The sequence below is a fragment of the Lepidochelys kempii genome, chromosome 2 (genome assembly GCF_965140265.1).
Source record: "Lepidochelys kempii isolate rLepKem1 chromosome 2, rLepKem1.hap2, whole genome shotgun sequence".
NCBI classification, from domain to species: Eukaryota; Metazoa; Chordata; order Testudines; family Cheloniidae; genus Lepidochelys; species Lepidochelys kempii.
The window spans coordinates 3,182,217-3,195,927 of NC_133257.1; the positions used below are offsets into that span (position 1 = coordinate 3,182,217).

Below are 13,711 nucleotides of genomic sequence, written 5' to 3' on the forward strand. Positions count from 1 at the left end.
TTACCGAAGTAGCAACAATTAACCTAGAGCCATCAATGCAACACAAAGTAAAAGCTAGAGATACTCTTGCAAGGGAGAAAAATCAACCCTCCAGGCAGACTGAAGACTGAAACGAAGGCTGTGGAAATGTGGGAAGAAAACATTGCACTGAAAGGAGCAAAGCTCTTGGTCTAACTCCATGAGAGCCTGGGGTCAGGGAAAGGAGAGAATGTGCCGGGAACGGGTTCAGCTGGTGCCTCGTGCTAGGATCCAGTGGATCCCATTAAAAAGCAGATGCTGGCTAGAGTATTTTTTCTGAGACTGGTCCAGTCCCACTTATATGAGGGGAATGTCCAGGTTGGTGAGATCACTCAGGCCTCCTGCTGTGGTGTGAGCCGTGTTCTCCATTCGAAGGGCTCCCATTGGAGTCACTTGGAGCAGGATTGGGCCCTGGGTATAAGTGTAAATATGGGGGGTAGTGACATCCGTCAATGGCACCAACTCTACATAGGCAGGCGGCATTCGAATGGCAGCCGGAGCCTGAGCTGAGGGCTATAGGGGCCCTGGCCCAGATGGCCTGGAAAACCCCGCTGGCCCTTTATGAAGGCAGGGCGGCCTGGGACCCTTGATGCAGGTGGGTCAGGACTCTGAGCTGGGTGGATCAGGAAACCCAGCTGGAGACGTGATGTGAAGGAGACGGGGCCCCTGCCCAGGCCCCAATGTGGAAGGGATAGGGCCCCCAGCTAGGCCTTGAGACAGGGGGAGATGGGGGCACTGTCCAGGCCTCGAGATGAGGGGAGACGGGGACCCCAGCCAGGGCCCGAGGCGGGAGGAGATGGGGACACTGTCCAGGCCCAGAGGCGGGGGAAGATGGGGACACTGTCCAGGCCCAGAGGCGGGGGAAGATGGGGACACTGTCCAGGCCCAGAGGCGGGGGGAGATGGGGCCCCTGACCAGGCTCCAAGGCAGGGGGAGATGGGGATACAGAGGAGGCTCCGAGGCAGGCAGGGGGAGATGGGCCCCCCGGCCAGGCTCCGAGGCGGGGGGAGATGGGGACACTGTGGAGGCCCCTAGGTGGGTGGGGGGAGATGGGGCCCCCGGCCAGGCCCCAAGGCGGGAGGGAAATGGGGGCCCCGGCCAGGCCCGGAGGGGGGGAGATAGGGCCCCGGCCAGGTTCCGAGGCGGGGGAGATGGGGACACTGTGGAGGCCCCAAGATGGGGCTTGGGGGGGATGGGGCCCCCGGCCAAGCTCCAAGGCGGGGGGGGAGATGGGGGCCCCCGGCCAGGCTCCGAGGTGGGGGGAGATGGGGACACTGTGGAGGCCCCGAGGCCGGGGCGGGGGGAAGAGATGGGGCCCCCAGCCAGGCCCCGAGGCTTTTCACTAAGTCGCCCCCAGCCCCGCCCTTTGTCCCTCCTGGCCCCACCCCCTACCGGCGGGGGCGGGGCCGCGCTCCCTTGGCCCCGCCCCCCGGCTTCTCGCCCACACTCGACATGGCGCCGCCGGCGTCTGCCCTGAGCCGCCCAGTTCCGGCGGGAGCTCCGCCCAGAGCGGAAGTGTGGATGGTTGCTATGGCGAGGCGCTGTGGCGACCCGCCCCTACCGGGGAGAGAGCCGGAGAGCGATCCGGCTCCTGCCGACGGCGGCGGGTGAGTGCAGCCGGGAGCGGGAGCGTCCCCGGGGCAGGGGGCCTGGGGCCTGTGCTTGGGGCGGGGCTGTGGAGGGGGCGGGGGGGGCTGCGGGGGGACGGGGGCCTGTGATGGGGGGCTGTGGAGGGGGCGGGGGGGCCTGTGCTTGGGGGGCTGTGGCGGGGGGGCCTATCATGGGTCAGTTGGGCTATGGAGGGGGTGGGGGTACCATGGCATGATGGGTATGGAGGGGGTGGGGGGGCCTGTGCTTGGGGGGCTGTGGCGGGGGGGCCTATCATGGGTCAGTTGGGCTATGGAGGGGGTGGGGGTACCATGGCATGATGGGTATGGAGGGGGTGGGGGGGCCTGTGCTTGGGGGGCTGTGGCGGGGGGGCCTATCATGGGTCAGTTGGGCTATGGAGGGGGTGGGGGTACCATGGCATGATGGGTATGGAGGGGGTGGGGGGCCTGTGCTTGGGGGGCTGTGGCGGGGGGGCCTATCATGGGTCAGTTGGGCTATGGAGGGGGTGGGGGTACCATGGCATGATGGGTATGGAGGGGGTGGGGGGGCCTGTGCTTGGGGGGCTGTGGCGGGGGGGCCTATCATGGGTCAGTTGGGCTATGGAGGGGGTGGGGGTACCATGGCATGATGGGTATGGAGGGGGTGGGGGTATGATGAGGACAGGGGTCTCATGGCAGGGGCCACCATTACCAGTGTAAGCTATTCCCAGATAAGCTATTCCCAGCAGGACAGTGGGGTGGGAGGAGGTATTGTTTCATATTCTCTGTGTATATATAAAGTCTGCTGCAGTTTCCACGGCATGCATCCGATGAAGTGAGCTGTAGCTCACGAAAGCTCATGCTCAAATAAATTGGTTCGTCTCTAAGGTGCCACAAGTCCTCCTTTTCTTTTTGCGAATACAGACTCACACGGCTGCTACTCTGAAACCTGTCATTACCAGTGTCTAAAGCGGGGTAGGCGACCTATGGCACGCGTGTTGAAGGCGGCACGCGAGCTGGTTTTCAGGGGCACTCACACTGCCCAGGTCCTGGCCACTTGTCCGGTGGTCTCTGCTTTTTAATTTCATTTTAAATGAAGCTTCTTCAACATTTTAAAAACCTTATTTACTTTACATACAACAATCGTTCAGTTATATATTATAGACTTATAGAAAGAGACCTTCTAAAAACGTTAAAATGTATTCCTGGCATGCGAAACCTTAAATTAGAGTGAATAAATGGAGACTCAGCACCCCACTTCTGAAAGGTTGCTGACCCCTGGTCTAAAGTGACACTTGAAATGCTGGTGGCACTGTTATTTCCCTCATTTCACTGTGTCCTGACACTTCTGGCAGGCGGGGTCGAGGGGAGCCCAGTTGGTCTTGATCCGAGTAAGCAAAGAAGAGAATTCCTATAGACTGAAAATGTAGCAGATATTTCTTCTCCCCATTTTTCCATATCTCAGGAACAGCAGGAGAGGGTTTTTGCCCAGCTTGGGAAACTACAGCTGGAGCAGAGAAATGTTCTGCAGGTGAGAACGTGGGGAAGGGAGGGTGATGGCTATTCATGTATTATTTCATGTTTATGTTCTGGTGGCCCCAGTCAGGATCTGGGTGCTGTGTAAACACGTAAGTGACGAGGAGCTTACAATCTAATAGGATGTCATACAAAACGTAATGGACAGGCAACACGGAAGATAGACACAGAACGTGGTTAGTTGTTAATTTTCCCAGCTCCATTCTTCTGTTCAGGTGCTTCACCCAACTTGCTTTAGCAAGCTTAGTAACCGTGCCCTACTTCCACTCTGCCCATCATATTCTATTTGAATTCCACCACTTTTGTGTCATTTCAATGCCTTTTGCAATACTTTTCTTGCACTTCCCTCCCAGGGTCCTTTCCTTTCCTGATTAGAATGCAAGGCCCCCCAGCCATGTTTTTCCAGTTCAATCCAGTTAGTTGATCTGGTCATAGTGGGGCCTGTGAAGGCCTGTTCCCTTCCTGCTCCATTGCCAATGCCTCTGTGGAACATAGGAATTGCCAGACTGGATCAGATTGCTGGTCCATCTAGCCCAGTATCTTGTCTCTCAAAGTGGCCAACACCAGATGCTACAGAGGAAGGTTTAAGAAGTCCCAGAGTAAGCAGATATGGGTTAATCTGCTCCTTGTGAAGGTCTTATCCAAATCACTAATAGTTAGAGATTAGTTTAAGTCCCGAAGAAGGAGGTTTAATATACCTTCCAAAATGCTTGTTAACGAGAATATCCAGGGTTATAATATTGAATACTATCCAATAAACGTCCAGCCTTTTTTGAACCTTGTGAAGTTCTTGGCTTCAGTGACATAATTTCACGAGTTCCACGTCTAATTACATGTTGTGTATAAAAATATTTCCTTTTGTCAGTTAGAATTTGCCACCTTTTAACTTAATTGTGTGCCCTGTTCTTGTGTTAGAAAACAGGGAGGGAGAAGAGAGTTCTTGATCTGTGTTCTCTAGGCCATTCATTAGTTTGTATACTTTTATCATGTTCTTATTTGCCTGGTTGGGAATCCATGGAAATGTGGCTGGCTTGGTCTCTCTACCCCACTGCTTCTCCTCCTCCTCTAATATCCATCTTCTCAGGGTGGGGACTGTACCTTTCTCTATCTTCTGAACCAGGACAGGTGCATTGTTAGTCAGTGTTAGTGACTAACAGCTTGATGTACATAACCTGAATTTACTTAGTACAAAGTGCATCATATTTATATGGCACACGTTGGAGAACAAGATTTTCCCTAGGTGCAGAGCAATACTAATACTAATACTTTTCTACACGCAGTTTTTTTGTACGCTCTAGTAACTGATGTAGTTAAATCAATTCAACCTCCTAGTGTAGATGCAGTTATACAGGCATAGATGTAAATTACAGAAATAAGCAATAGTGATATAAACACCTCTATGCCGGAATGATCCTCATGTCCATGCTAGGGGGTTACACCGTTAAATTGGTACAAAACCCCAATGCTACTGCTCTCCTCCAGTCCTGTGCATCCTACTTCTGCTGATCCTATTAATTAGCTGATGTCTGGAAGCTCATTTGAGGCTGGAAAGAGCAATGTAAGTGCTAAGTACTATTAAGTATTATGATGCTAATGGGATTCACATGCATACATCGGCATGTGTGATCAGCTTCCTTCTCCTGGGTGTAGCATAGCCCTGAAATAGGTGGCTCACCAGGAAATGTGTTAATGAGCGACAAAGTAGACTGCAAAATGCTAAAACTAGTTTTCTTCATAAAACTGGATCTGTATAGCATTTGGCCTAGTTCTGGAGAACAGCAAAATAATCCCCGAATTTTCACCCTTTGTTGTTCTCCATGTTGTTCTGCTCTGGAGGCTGTTTGTTAATTTTTCTAGCACATATTGCCATGGCAATGAGGCTTGTGGTAAGTACTCGAGCTCTCTGAGAAATCACTAAACTGGTTCTCGTCAGTGCATGACAAGTCAGGTCCATGGCCAGTGAGGATTATGGGCTGGACTATATTTACTATCACTTCGGTGGCGTATAGATTGCAGTGCAAAATGTGTTAACCTAAGTAACTGGATTACCTCTGTTTTAAACTCCACAGAGCTTTTTAAAAAGGATTTTACAGCTATGAATTTCCTCCTCACCCTGAAATTTCTGGTTCTTTGCCAGAGAGTTTCTGATAACATTTTTGACACGATTTATTAGAACTGCCACTCCCTGGGCTTTGAACTTTAAAAGCCCGGGTTGCATGTCTCTATTTGTGTCCCATCAAATAACGCTTTTCTTCAATTGAGGAATGTTATCTTGTGGATAAAGAGAGGTTTCAGAGTAACAGCCGTGTTAGTCTGTATTCGCAAAAAGAAAAGGAGTACTTGTGGCACCTTAGAGACTAACCAATTTATTTGAGCATGAGCTTTCACGAAAGCTCATGCTCAAATAAATTGGTTAGTCTCTAAGGTGCCACAAGTACTCCTTTTCATCTTGTGGATAAAGGCAGACGACTTGGAGTCAGAGTTGAGTTCTCATAGGGTCATAGACTGTAAGGTCAGAAGGGACCATCATGATCATCTAGTCCAGAGGTTCTCAAACTGGGGGTTGTGAGGTTATTACATGGGGGGTCGTGAGCTGTCACCCTCCACCCCCAAACCCCACTTTGCCTCCAGCATTTATAATAGTGCTAAATATAAACAAAAAGTGTTTTACATTTATAAGGAAGGGGGTCGCACTCAGAGGCTTGCTGTGTGAAAGGGGTCATCAGTCCAAAAGTTTGAGAACCACTGATCTAGTCTGACCTCCTGCACACTGCAGGCCACAGAACCTCACCCACCCATTCCTGGAATAGACCCCTAACCTCTGGCTGAGTTCCTGAAGTCCTCAAATCATGACTGAAAGACTTCAAGTTACAGAGAATCCACCATTTACACTAGTTTAAACCTGCAAGTGACCTGCGCCCCATGCTGCAGAAGAAGGCGAAACCCTCCCAGGGTCTCTGCCAATCTTACCTGGGCAAAAATTCTTTCCCGACCCCAAATATGGTGATCAATTAGACCCTGAGCATGTGGGCAAGATCCATCAGCCCGACACCTGGGAAAGAATTCTCTGTAATAACTCAGAGCCCTCCCCAGCTAGTGTCCCATCCCCGGCCATTGCAAATATTTGCTGCTAGCAGTCGCAGATTAGCTACGTGCTATTGTACGCAGTCTCATCACAACACGCCCTCCATAAACTTATCAAGCTCAGCCTTGAAGCCAGTTAAGTTCTTTTCCTGACTCCACAACATATTGCCTCTGGGAACTTGGACAAGTCCCTTGATTTTTACATGTTTGTGTCCTCTTCTGTAAAATACCTGCCTCCCAGGCATGTTGTGCCGATGAATGTTTGGAAAGCAATTGGGGGCGTAACATTCTATATAATTACGCTCAAGTGCTGGTTGGGTTTGGTAGGATTGCTCAATGTGGGGGCTGTTATTGTTCATCTGGTCAGCACTAAGGCAGTCCCAAAGCGTGATGTACTTGTTGCACAATGGTACTCTTACGCTTGGATGAATAAGGACTGGCTTCACAGAAAGCTGTAGTACGAGGATATTAGATTTCAGTAAATCATGGGAAATTACGACATGTATGACCAAATTCTGCTTCCGCTCCTCACTGCGGGAGTGACAGAGTTATAAGGGTGATAGTGGGGAACAAGGAGAAATGAGCTTACAGTGCGCTAAGCTTACTAAAAGTCCAGTGTGACGTATGAAATGCATATGGAGATAACTACCCCTTTCTCAGGAGCTCTGGTGTGACCAGACCTGGAATATTTAATGCACTGTGGGAACCATGTTACCAGAAAGATGCTGATCAATTAGACGGAGTTCAGGGGAGAGCAACAACAATGATCAGAGGCTGCAAGGTTAGATGGGGGAGGAGAATAAGCAAATTAAGCATGTATCAGAGGGAGCAATTATTCAGAGTGATACAGGGGTGGAGGGGCGGGTGGTTAGAAGTATTAGTAAGAGAGAGGAAGGAAATGAGAGAGAAAATTTAGGCTCAATCTCGATTAAAAACTTCCCAGCAGTCAGACCTGTGCATCTCAGTAGGGTCTGAGCTCCAAACCCTACTGCTTTGCGAGGTCTTGCTAACACCCACCCTGACCCAGGGCTCGGCTGGTCTGTAGTGTCAGAGCAGCTGCATTCTGCTCCATTTCATGCATATTAGGCACCACGCTCAAGTGCCAGACAAGTTGTCATTTGTATTCCTCAGCTGGGCAAATTTGGGAAGCTTCTTTGTGGAAGGGCCTCTGCTTGCTTGGGAGGTGTGTGGCTGAGACTTTACCAATGGTAACAACCTGCAGTTCCCATCCTTAGGAACATACTTTTGTGGAAGCGCCCCGACATAAATCTGCCTTTGGCCACGTTTTTCCCACGTGAGTACTTAAAGCAGGGCACCTAACTAGATTGTTCTGCTTTTCAAAAGTGCTGAGCACCCACACAGCAGTGGCTTAAGGGGAAGCTGCAGGAGCTCAGTACTCCTGGGGGGACATGACTGTAGGGCCCTTCGTTTGAAAACTGTGGCCATTATGCACTACATCTATCTTAAATCTTAAATAGCCCCAGTCCTCCTTTCTCCTGCTATGGTGCGCAATAACCGTGCCATCGAGCTAACCATCCTGATGCAGCCAAGCATGACAGTCAGCTATCAGGCCGCATGTTCACTTGCTCTATATGTAAATATTTCATATTATGAAACAGTCCCTCAACTCTCTGGCCTAGTGTTTGGTTGAGTGCCTTCTGTTTCCAGGTAGGATGGCGTTCGTGGTGTCTGAGCTGCCATTTCTCAGTGGAGTTCTTGCCTCACTCTTCTGTCTTTAACCTTGTTTCATTTGTCCACCGGAAAGTGACATCACTGGCAAGTGATGTCAAGTGACTCCCTGAAGCTCCAAGGCAAGGCTAGTGCGCTCCAAGGCATGATTTCTGCTGGTTGGTCTCAAAAACAAAGCCCAAGCAACCTGCGCCGCTGCCAGCTTTCAGAGAGAAAAGCATTAAAAGAAAAGATGAGCTTTCAGAGCAGGACAGAGAAGGGCATCTGCATGGAGGTAAAATATTGTGCTCTATGCTTCCAGTAGATGTTCAAAGGAACGTTCAAAGGAACAGCAGCACAGTTCTCCTTAACCTTGCTCTTTGGTTGTCTGCCTGCATTTGTCCGGGCTGCCTGATTGCTTTTGCCAAGCTGGAGTGGCGTCCTCAGCCTTTCAGGGCTCAGTGCACAAAGAGACCTGAAGTCACAGAAATAAGAGATGGAAAGGGTTAGTGGTCCCCTGGAGTTCATACCTCTTTTTGGGTGGGTACCATTTCCAAAAGTATATGCTCTAATGCCTTGCCCAGGTCACTTTCAGCTGAGGTTTCCATCACTTCCCTTAGGAGACTATTTTACAGTCTCTAGACTTCATTGTTAGGCAGGGTGGATTGATTTAAATCCAGGCATTTAAATCACCAAGTGGAAAGTCTCGATTTAAATAATCAATTTTAATCAATTTTTCCATTTGTACTTCAGTTATTTTCTAAAGAAAGATGCATTCTCATTGGTTGATATAGCTATTAAATTGATTTACAACTCAGTAGAGCCTTTACACTAATTTGGTATATTGTTTTGCTACCTTGGAGGGTATGCTATACATACATTTGTTGAGCAATTATATAGCTTAATATTGTCAGATTCTTATTAATTGTATACCTTTAGTATGTTAGAAAATGGTAAATGATATGTTGCTTATTTATTAGATAATTAACTTTTTGCTTATGATTTGTGTCAAGCTGCATTAGGATGGTAACTGTAATTTAATTAAACACAAAACAGCATGTAAAATTTATTTTTATTAAACAAAATAACCTTAAATGTTTTGTTTACATAAACTTCTCTTATCAAAACATGTTCCACATTTACAACTAAATTATAAGAAGTTTGGGTTTTAACATATTTTTTATTAAACTCAGATTTCATTATAAACAAGTTTTTTTTTAAAAAGGTATAATTTAAATAATTAAAAATCAATTTAAATAAAATAATTCTGATTTATCTATTTATTTTAAATAATTGATTTTTATCCATGTTGCTGTCAGGAAACACTTCTTGGTGTCTGTCCTAAATTGAGAAATTCGAAGCTTAACTTTCTCTCTCCTTGGGCGGCACTGTAAATAATTCTTTCTACTTGATGTTTGCACCCTTCAAAAATTTGTAGACGTTTATCCTCACTTAGCCAAGCTAAACAGATTCAGTTCTTATAAATCTCTTCTTATAAATCAATCCCTTCAGGACCAATCACTCAATTCTTCTCTCTATCTTAGTATCATAGAACCATAGTGTTAGAAGGGAGTGCAAGGGTCATCTAGTCTAACCCCTGCCAAGATGCAGGATTTGTTGTCTCTAAACCATCTAAGACAGATGGCTAGTGAGCCTCCTTTTGAAAACCTCCAGTGAAGGAGCTTCCATGACCTCCCTTGACAGTTTGTTCCATTCTCCTAGTGTTCTTACAGTTAGGAAGTTTTTCCTGAGATTTCATCTAAATCTGCTGTGCTGGAGTTCGAACCCACAGCCTCTTGTCCTGCCCCCTGTGGCAAAGGAGAACAACTTTTCTCCATCTTTTTATGGCAGCCGTTCAAGTATTTGAAGACCACTATCATGTCTCCCCCCCTCCCCCCGCAATCTCTTCTCTTCCAAACTAAACATACCCAGTTCCTTCAGCCTTTGCTCATCTGGCTTGCGTTCCAGCCCTTTGATCATCTTTGTGTCTCGCCTCTGGATCCTTTCCAGTTTCTCTCCAGTTTTCTTTCTATATGGCGGTGACCAAAACTGGACACAGCTCTCCAGCTGAAGTCTAATCGGTGCCGAGTAGGGTGGTACTGTCACCTCCCGTGACTTGCACGCTGTGCCTCTGTTAATGCAACCCAGAATTGCATTTGGTTTTTTTGCAACAGCATCACATTGACGACTCGTGTTGAGGTTGTGATCCACAAGACGCCCAGATCCTTCTCAGCCGTGCTGCTGCCAAGCCAGTTATCCCCCATTCTGTATTTGTGCATTTGGGTTTTCTTCCCTAAGTGTAGCACCTTACATTTGTCTTTGCTGAATTTCATTTTGTTGTGTAGCCCAGTTCTCCAATTTATCAAGATCTCTTTGAATTTGAACTTTATCCTCCGAAGTGTTTGTAACCTCCCCCTCGACCCCCAGCTTTGTGTCATCTGTAAATGTGATCAGTATGCTTTCTGTTTCTACATCCAGGTAATTAATAAAGATATTAAATAACAGCAGACGCAGAACAGATCCCTGTGGAACCCCAATGTGTTGTTATTTTTCTGGCAGTAAAGTGCCCATCGTCAGCTATCCAGGGACAGTGTCACCAGTGCTATGGGAATTGAAGTGTTCTGAGAGAATCCTGCCTCAAAAACACTCTTACTTAATACAAAATATAACTAAAATGTTGTTTGCAAAAGAGCTGTGTTGATGAGAGCTGTGAAGAGAAGGTATCTTTCCCCAGAAACTGCAAAAAGGGAAGCATCTCCTTTGTTAAGCAGATTTCTTTGCTGCCCAGGTACTGATGTGGTCTGTGACTCTTGTTTCCAGACTACTGAATACTCACCTCCTACAGTTTGGATCTGGGGAGCCATGCCTTGTACATTTGTTTCCCCACAAGTACTTGGAAATTTGGTGATGACCAGATGGTACGTGGTATGGTAGTGAAGGACAGCGATTCGTATGCTGCAGTGCTGGCCTCAGATCACTTTCCCTTCAGAGCCCTGATTAATCCTTATAACAGTGTCCAACTCACCAAAGGCTCTGATGCTTTAACACAGGCAGCTACTCATAAATGTCCCAGGCTTAAAATCCGTGATGAAAAGTGGTTCCTCATGGGATCATCTCAGCCAGCCACATGACAGGTCCAAGTCCTCTCCTCTAACCAACAGCTGGCTATAGACCTGCCACTGTAGCGGTGATATCTTAAGCAGCAGTTGTTGCCATTGTTTGGTTTAGACATTTCAGAGGCTATTTTAGTTTTCCAAGGCTAATTCTAGAAAGTATGTCCTGGAGTCCATGCAGGGGAATGAACACAGAGTTAGACATTCCTAGTCCTTTTTGGTTTGGCCACTGAATTCAGTGGAAACAGTTAGAGCTCTGTCAGACAAATGCTCTTGGAGGCCAGAGATGGGTGAATTTAGAATTCTCTTTTGTCACGGGTGGTGTGTGTGGTGGTAGTGGGGGGGCAAGACATCCTGAGTGTGGGTTATTGTTTGTAGCCTTCGTGGGCATAAGGAATTTTTGTGTTGTTCATTTGGGTAAAGAAATTATGTTTAAGAAGCCTGTGTGTTACTTTTTGGGGTTTGACAAATTCACTTCTTGTGCATCTCAGACAATTGATTAATCTGCCGCGACAGGGAGATTTTCCTAATGTCATTCTTGGGCTAGGTCAAGCTCTCACAAGAGCAGTGGGGTCTCTCACAAAGGGTGTTGGTCCACTGGTACTTGTGACCCCCTAGTGTCACTAAAGCCTTGGGTTGGAACAGTCCTAAGAAATGACTGGATTTATTTGGTCATCAATAGTTTAGTAGTTGGCGTATGTAAATCAGTGGTGAAGGCTGGAGGCTGTATGATTGCCAAAGATTCAGAAAGGTGATTCAGCTGTCCAGAGACCAGGTTTGTGTTAGGCCATGTCTACACTAGCACTTATGGTGACAAAACTTTTGTTGCTCAGAGGTGTGGAAAAAACCACTCCCTGAGCGGCATAAGTTTTGCCGGCATAAGTGCTTGTGTGCACAGCGCTATGTCGGTGGGAGGCGCTCTCCTGCTGACATAGCTAGTGCCGCTCATTGATCTGGCTTTGTTATGTTGACAGGAGCGCTCTCTCCCGTCAGCATAACGCGACACACGGGCACTCTGACAGTGGCACGGACGTCTCAGTACGGCTATGTCACTGTAAGCTTCTGAGTATAGACCTGGGCTTAGTCTGTGGCTTGCACATAATGCAGACCCTTTAGTAATGTTGTATGAGATCTTATAAAAAATGTTTTCTGCTGGAGTATTTAGCTCTGTAGCCTTGTTTCACCATGGGAAGGAAAAGCATCCCAACCAGAAAGGTCCTCAGGATTTCTGTTCCCCTCTTTCGAGGCCCTGCATTGTGCTGAGTTTCTTTGACTTGGTAGGACTGAATGTGAGTCATATTGGAACTCATCCCCACCACTCATGCGTAAGATCTGTGGGGCATCTCATGGCATTCCCCCTCACTTAGCTTAGCACACTGTTTCTGCTGCACGTTTGGTTCCTGCCAGCCTCAGGTGTGAGGCACGTAGCCTGAAAAGTCTAAGCTGGCTATCTCCTGTTTCCCCCAAATCTCTTGTTTTCCACGGGCATCAGTTAAACCCTCTGAGTGGTTTTGAATCTGGTTTTACTCTCTTGGAGCACCAGACACTCCTTTCTTGCTGCTGACACCTCGTTTGTTGCTGGAAGTGTGGTGTTCCCTCCCCTCCTGCAGACCAGAACCAAACTTTTGGCTTCTGCTTAAAATTGAACACTGATATTGGCAATTGCTGCTGCTTTTCTTCTGCTGCAGATTTACCAGGTGTTAGGCCCTGTGGTGGTTCCCTGACCTGGGTATGGGCAGAGCCATGTTACTGTCTGGAGTGTCAAGAGGAAAAGCTGACCTCAAGAGTGAAAGTTTGGGAAAATTTCTGATGTCTGTGGAACCCCTTAAGTTCACAGACTTCTCCTCCCACCCTCGCCCCAGTCCCTCAGCCTGGTGCTGAATGCTTGAAGCTCTTGCTGCTGTTAGGAAGCCTTTAGCTGAAAACATTCCTGGGTCTGCACATTTCAACAGCCACCCATATGGCTCAACTATTTTGCACTTCCCATCTATAGATCTCAAACCATTCTACAGAGGTAGGTGAGTGGCATTATTCCCATCTCACAGATGGGGAGGTTAGGTGACCAAAATTACGCAGTGAGTCAGTGGCAGAATTGGAAATAGAACCCAGCTCTTTACGGAGGCAGGCAGGCGTGACTGCAGTTCATGCAATATTGCTCTTGCTGCATTGGTACACACAGTCTTAAAGATAAAGACACTTTGACCACAAGTGAAATGAATTTGGTCCTAGCGAATGTTCACCCACCGCATGAAACCATCCCAGAAATTGGTACACCTGGCAGTCTGACCGGGATACAAGGAACTGGCACTGCTGCCTGCTCAGTGTGTACCTGCAGCTACGGGGACCCCTGGTGTTATGTTGCATCATATTAAAGAAGTTCTGTATTAAAATCACAAATGAGTTTGATTCCCCATAGTTTAAATTCCAGGGTATTACTAATTAAGAGGTCTCTTGCTTTTTGGTCTCTTGTTTTTACTGTTTCTCCCTCTGAGTGTGAAACTTGCAAGCTGCTAATTGTGTTAGTACATAGAAGCATAGAATATCAGGGTTGGAAGGGACCTCAGGAGGTCAGCTAGTCCAGCCCCCTGCTCAAAGCAGGACCAATCCCCAACGAAATCATCCCAGCCAAGCTTTTGTCAAGCCTGACCTTAAAAATATCTAAGGAAGGAGATTCCACCACCTCCCTAGGGAACCCATTCCAGTGTT

General features: G+C 47.7%; 1 protein-coding gene across 1 annotated transcript in view; it reads left to right on the forward strand.

Annotated features, from left to right (window-relative positions):
- Positions 1-1,555: 1,555 nt before the first annotated feature.
- Positions 1,556-13,711, forward strand: part of PPP1R16A (protein phosphatase 1 regulatory subunit 16A) — an 81,603-nt gene continuing 69,447 nt past the window's right edge. Inside the window, exon 1 of the mRNA XM_073329909.1 lies at positions 1,556-1,625. The gene's annotated coding sequence lies outside the window, so the exon portion shown is untranslated. The remainder of the gene's footprint in view (positions 1,626-13,711) is intronic.